Below are 7,101 nucleotides of genomic sequence, written 5' to 3'. Positions count from 1 at the left end.
AATACTAAAAAAAGCCATTAATTTATATTTAAGAAAGAAAGATATATTAGAAATACCAGTTGAGTGATCAAAGGAAGTCCACCAGCAGTTTTGTTTTGTTTTTTTTTTTCAATCTGCACACTCTTAGGATAACAATACCGCAAAATCTTGCTTTGAAAATTTTCCAAAACATGTATAGAAAACTTATCACTCAAGTACTGTCATTTTCATTGGAATAGTGAGATTCCTTTATTCCTCTAATTTCAAACATAACTTGTTCTACCATGGTGCTAAGAATTTTAAGTAAGCTGTTACATTAAATTGAAGCAAAACAAAGAAAAGTCATATTCCATCTCTGTTTTGTGGCTTATAATATCAACCTCATTATATGTTCTCTTGTGAGAATACAGACACTTGTTCATTGCTCAGTGTCCCAGGCAATAAAAGATCATGTACCCAATCACTCTTTGCATTGCTGTCTAAACTGTTACTTTAACCATATATAGTTTACTATTTTACCTCTGACGTGATTCAGAATTTAATAAAAATGAAAAACTTGTCTGCTAGAAGTGGCTCCAGGTTCTCTGAAGTTCAAAGCACAGAATATTTTATTCAACAGAGCCCACAGTCCTTAGAAAGTAAGATATTTGACAACAAGCCTACATAAAAGATTTAAATAAAACCACTGGGACAGAATCTCCAAGTTCTTTCAACTGTGAAAAGAGGTAGTTAGCTATTTTTCCAACTCTGAAGAAACTCTGAAAACATTAAAATGTATTATATTCTTATTTTAAAAATAACAGTTGAGTTTACAAGATTGATGATTACTTGGATTTGAGGGTCAATAGATGAACAAATAATTAAGACTTGAGCAAATAATTCCAGTAGTGACAGCTATCTCTGTACATGCCTATATGGGCCCACAGTAGATGTAATTCAGAGAAGCACAGCTTACATGGTTAAAGGGCTGGAGTCTTTCTTGACATAATAGATTAGAATGTTTATAAACTTGCAGTATAGAAAGCTAAAGGTGAACGGAATGAATAAAAGATCATAAATAGAGAATGTAGTTTTGATAGGCAAAGAAGTTTTTGCTAAATTCTGGAGTACTGACGGTAGAAGAAACTCCCTTAAGTCTGAAAAAAAAATACATTTGAAAAAAATCAGAAATGATAAGATAAATTACAGTGCTAATATAGCCAACAAATATATTTAAGGTCTATATTATTTGAGAGCATTTAAGGAAAAGCAAATGACTCCAAAAGGGTTAAATGGAAATATCTATCATCCATCTGAGCACACTTTGAAGAAGATGTAGGGATATTTCCCTACTTTTCTACAATTAACTTCATAAAGCATCAACATGTTTTACCATGCAGCTATGAATATCACTAAACCCAAGAAATACAGAACTTAATTTCATAAAGGGGAACTTACAATAGACAGAATAAACTATGAGAGACAAAGTCTTTGCTCTGTTTTTGTGTATTGATAATTTCCAACAAGCTGATGATGTTTCCCCCTGCCTTCCTGGCACCACAGGCATGGCATAAGCCTTTTGTACTTATGCCAGGCTGGGTGTGGTCAAGGTGGGCTTTGTTAGCAGAATCCAAGGAAGAATGTGTTTACTTGGAACATTCTAAACAGTTTTGAGCAGGAAGGCTTGTTCTAGACTTCCCTGTTTCTTATTTAAATCCCTTTCCTTTTCTCTCTGGAATAGAAATTGCAGTAATAACGGTAAGGAGTGACTAAAGGTAGGAAGAGCTGAGAGCTTATTATGAGTGGAACATGATGTTAGGATCTTGCAAACATCATTTCTTTTTGTGCACTGAACACAAGTAAAGAACATCTCCTTTTTGTGTTAAGTATCTATCCTCCTCTTCTTCTGGTAACAGCACCACACCAGACCCAGTGCTTTCTACTCTGTGTTTACATAAGCCCAACCTCCTGGCTTCATGTGTAAGATGTCAACCATTCACAGCTAGGTGGTATTCCATTCTTCTGAGCATGGGGACAGGTTCAAGGACAGGAAAATGTTCCAGTTCAATGTCATGAAAATTTTTCAGAGGAATTTCAATGAAATAATTGGAAAAGAGAAACTTTCTTTTTATTGGGGTCACTATGTGTAGGGTGAACTAAATCTGGAAAGGCAGAGCTTAGAGTTTGCAAGAGAAAGAACAACAGAAAGAACGAGTAAATAGTGGAGGTGTTTGCATGCGCGCACGCGCGTGTGTGTGTGTGTGTGTGTGTGTGAGAGAGAGAGAGAGAGAGAGAGAGAGAGAGAGACTGAGTCTCAATTTCAGTTCCTACATCCAGACAGCATTGAAATTTTCTGGGATGTCAGCCACTGAATTTTTGTTTCTGTTTTCTTAAGCACATTTGAGTTGAGTGTCTGTTACTTGCATAGTTCTGATCTTTTTTTTTAAACTTTATGAAGACTGAATTATCACCATTTTACAGATGAAAGAACTGAGTCTCAGAAAGATTCACGCAAGAGCTCATTATTCTACCTGATATCATCTGACACTTTTAGAAATCTTATTCCAACTCTTCTCAGATCTTGATTTTCAATTTTTATATTGAAATATGCTTATTCATCCTTATATCTAAAGTATTTTATAATTAAAAATATTTTATAATTTTATAAATATTTTATAATTGATTAATAAAGAGTTTTTAGATTCTACAAGCAAGAGACTAAAATCATGGTCTCAATATTATCTCTCAAAGGGTTTCATTGTTCATTGTCCTGACTCACCTAGGCAGAAATCCACCGAAAAATGGTTTGCATTCACAATTTCTTCATCTCATGGTTTGTAGAACATTTGTAAATGAGATGTGAATATTTATAGACATTTGTGACATTACTTCTGCATTTAGAAGCTTTTATACCAAATTATAGATTCATGTAAAGGTTATAAATTAGAAGCTTTACAGAAAATGTCTAAATATTTATGAATTTAACTACATTTAGGAATAAATTTGCAAATTTTACATTTGCTATTTTTTCACATTTATGAGCAAATATGAGTTTTCTAATAATCTATCAAAATGAGTCGGCACTCAGAAAAGCACAAACCCCAGATGGAAATGTTGATTTGGTTTTCTCTGGGTGTCTCCCTCCCCCTCTGTCTCTGTCTCTGTCTCTCTCCTCTCCTCTCACCCCCATTCCTCTCTCCACCAGCAATAAAATATGCAAATTCCACCAAAGAGATTTCATTGCTTCTTACAACCCCTGGTATTTATGAGTTGTCAATCATATTATCTCTTATTTTTAACTCTCTAATCAGTCATCCATCAACCATCAGAATCCAGGAAAAACATATACACACTGGGACTCTAAAAGCATCATTTAAGTTATGCTATGGTAACTGAAGCCTCAGGCAAAGCCACTAATTCTTATTAACCCCACCTCTGGGGAAGTGAACAGAAATAGAAATGTCAAAGCTTTCTACTTGTTCACATTTCACCATTGGGAGTGAAGGAAGAGAAGAGACCATTGCATTTTCTGGTGGTTCAAGTTAGACTGTCCTCTATCCAATTGCCCTGCAGTATTGAGAGACCAGTGGAGCTGGTCAAACAGCACCTAGGTCACTCGACACAAGACCTGCACATACCCAGAGAGCTTTTCCTGCCCCCTTCCACCCTGGTCACCATTATCACTGAAACTGCTCATCACAAATAGCCACACCAACACTGAAATCTCAACTATGCCTCTTGTTGTCTGAGCCTTACCTACAAGTCCACTGACTCTTGAGCTTTTCTTTGACCTTCCTGAAATGTTCAATTAATGGAGACCACTATCTCATCACTGTCCTCAATCTGTCATATGATCACTTTCCTCTGTACTCATTTCCTTTCCATGCAAGCAGTGTTAATTCCCTTCACTCTCCTTCCATTTTCCAAAAGGCATAGGTCCAATCTTGGTTAAATCCAACTACTTTTGTCCCTGCAAATTCATATTGTTTAAATTGACTAAATTAATTAATTTATTTTTAAAATTCTGGTAACATTACCTCCAATCAAGTGTCATCACTGTAGTGCACCCATAGTCTTCCTCTATAATCCATTGTGTTTCCTTCCCTCTTTGTTGTTACTCTTCCCCACCCTTCCATACTCTGGATCCTTCTATTCCACAGTCAGTTAGATTTCAAGCTTGTTTTTTTTAACCCTTAGTTTGGTTTCTCCATATTCCACATATTAGCTATGTCACATGGTATTTATCTTTCTCCTTCTGACATATTTCACTTAGCATTATCCCTTTAAGCTTTATCCATATCACTGAAAAGGACATGAGTTTATCTTTTTTATTGCTCAGTAATATCCCATTTCATATATATATCACATCCTCTTGATCCACTCAATTCATTTTAGGCACATAAGCTATTTCCATAATTTGGTTAATGTAAATAGAGCTGCAATAAATATGGGAGTACATGTTTCTTTTTAAATTAGTATTTCTGAATTTTTCATAAACCCAAATACTTAATCAAGTTGCTCAACATTATAAAAACTAACAAACTATTAGGCTAACTTTAATTTCAAAATAAAAATCAAATTGTTACTCAGAAGTGCTGACTCATGCCATCAACTACAGAGCTGCCATCCTTCCCTTGTCATAATGAACTAGTTTAAGTAACTTGAGCCAAAGTTCCATTGAATGGAGATATGGCTTAATAGGGTTGGGTCAAGGATTGGCAAGACATCCAACAATAATGGATTGAGTACTGGAGAGACTTCATGTGTTTTCTCACTTATTTAAAAGAGCAACTAGAACTTCATTTTCATGTTCTCTCCATTTTTATGATATGAACCGCAGGTGTAAAGTTTAGACTGTTCCAGTCACTTTCCTGTCATTAAGAGAGTAAGTCTACCTATGCCTGATGCTAACATCAAGGATGATAAACATTTGAAATGAAAGAATTAGATCCTTCATGATATTTTTGAGTTGCTGAATAATTCAATGATGAGGTTCACCCTACCTCCATACTTTGCATTAGGAAATAAATGCCTTTATTGTTTAAGCTGGTAGGAATTGGGTTTTCTTTCCCTTGCTATAAATAAGACTTCCTTATTATGATCACTTTATAGCTGTCAAAAAATTGCTTTTACGATTTCTTATTTCATCAAACAGGTACATGAAAGATTGTTGAATAAATGCTGCTGAGTACTGTTAAATGACTCCTTAATAGTTCACCCCAGGCTCCAGGGTGCTGTGGTGAGTCTGGTCAGAAGAAGTATGTGCAAGTGGCATATGGGAAGTGACTGAGTATATGTATTTTTAAGTAGCACTCAGCCTCAAAATTTTTTTCTTCATATCTTGAGTTAAAGTGGTTTATAAAACTGCCCCCTTCATCTGAGAAGGATAATGCCATTCTTTAGTTGAAGTTACAACAATGTAGAGCACAAAGCAGAAGAGACCCATGCTTACTTATTGTACTTATATAAGTTTGAATATTTGCTATAGACATGAAAAGAAAAAAGAGCAAAAGCCTACATAATAATAACTACCATACTTAAGATCTATTACATGGTAGGCATTGTGCAATTTACCTGAGTTACTCTGATACTCTTAGCAGTTCTACAATAGACAGATGGTGAAAACTGAGAGTGATCAATGTTAAATGACATTGATCAAGGTCACATGAGTGGTAGTGAGTTGAACGGTGACCCCATAAAGGTATGTCTGTGTCCTAATTCTCAGAACCTGTAAATATGATCTTATTTGAAAAAAGGGTCTTTGCAGGTGTAGTTAAGTTAAACATCTGATGATCAGATCATTCAGGATTCAAGATTCCTAAATCTAATGGCAGGTATCCTTATAACAGAAAGATAGAGGAAGATTAGAGACACAGACACAGAGGAAAAGGTCATGTGAAGATGGAGGCAGACATTCAAGTGATGATTCTATAAGCCAAGGAATACCAAAGATCGCTGGCAGCCATCAGAAGCTAGGAGAGAGACAGGGAACAGATGTCTTCAGAAGGAATCAATCCTGCCAAAACCTTGATTTTGGACTTGTAGCCTGCAGAACTGTGAAAGAATAGATTTTTGTTGTTTTAAGCCACCTGGTTGGTGGCAATTTGTTATAGCAGCTCTGAAAAATTAATAAAAGCTGTAATTCAAACCCAGGACTGTCTGGCTCTTTAGAGTACATGCTTAGAACAAAATACCACATTGAATAAAATCTACTTAAAAACTGGACTTTAGATGAATGCAGATGAGAGAATTAAGCACTCAGTGAAACTATCAATATATAGAAGCTCTACAAAAGAAGTAAATGACTTCCGATGTAAACTAGTCTCAGGCAGAAATATGGGCAAACCTTTACTACAGAACAAGAATAACACAATAGATAATGACCATAAGGTTTTCACAAATTGCTAGTCAAAAGAAGTAAAAAAGAAATTGCAATTTAGTGCCACGAAAGCATTTCCACTACATTATTACTAAGATGTCTGTTTGTTATTCGTGAGTAAGTAGGTATAGACAGACACAAGTATGCTTAGCTAGTTAATATTAGAACATTAATTCTAGGAATTTTTCAGCTAATATTTTGGTTGTATTTGCAAAGTTCTGAATGTAAATGTTTGTTGTTCAGAAAGGGATTTCACAGGTATTGAGAGTCTTCGATATCAGAGACTTATCAGCTATTTCAATCTTTGTAGCCAACAAATACTGCTAATCATGATATACAGCAGTACAGTCAGAAGCGCGGGAGGGTGAGAGAATTCAGAAGGACCGAAGTACACTGCTTCTGCGCGCCATGTGGGATCTTTGTAGCGCAACAACCACTACTGCTTTTATTTTTGAAAATGAAAAAGTTGGGCAGAACCACGGCTAGTAGGGCACTTTTCAACAAATTCCAAATACATGTGCCAGGACAGACAGCTGAACAAGGTGTTCAGATCAGCTCCACTTTGTTCCTTGTCTGCATCGAACTGCTTGTGCAGAGTGGGCGCTGCCCAGCTGTCCAGCTGCCCACGATGGCCCAAAGCTGAAGCCCACAGAAGGTTTGGGAATGACAGTATGTGTGCACTATAGTTTGAACTTACTTTGCCCTGATGCTAAATTCTGTATTTTCAATACTACATGAAGACATCTTAAGCTGCTTCTGATTTT

The 7,101-nt window shown here is 35.9% G+C and overlaps 1 long non-coding RNA gene across 1 annotated transcript; it reads left to right on the top strand.

The window, feature by feature from the left end:
• Nucleotides 1–1,617: 1,617 nt before the first annotated feature.
• Nucleotides 1,618–6,101, top strand: LOC129145393 (uncharacterized). The gene is made up of 3 exons (XR_008550926.1): nt 1,618–1,716; nt 5,114–5,197; nt 5,808–6,101. It is a non-coding gene; the product is annotated as an uncharacterized LOC129145393 (long non-coding RNA).
• Nucleotides 6,102–7,101: the final 1,000 nt, after the last annotated feature.

Source organism: Talpa occidentalis, unplaced genomic scaffold (genome assembly GCF_014898055.3).
Source record: "Talpa occidentalis isolate TD23 unplaced genomic scaffold, MPIMG_talOcc4v2.1, whole genome shotgun sequence".
NCBI lineage: Eukaryota > Metazoa > Chordata > Mammalia > Eulipotyphla > Talpidae > Talpa > Talpa occidentalis.
This window is presented reverse-complemented; position numbering and strand designations above follow the sequence as displayed.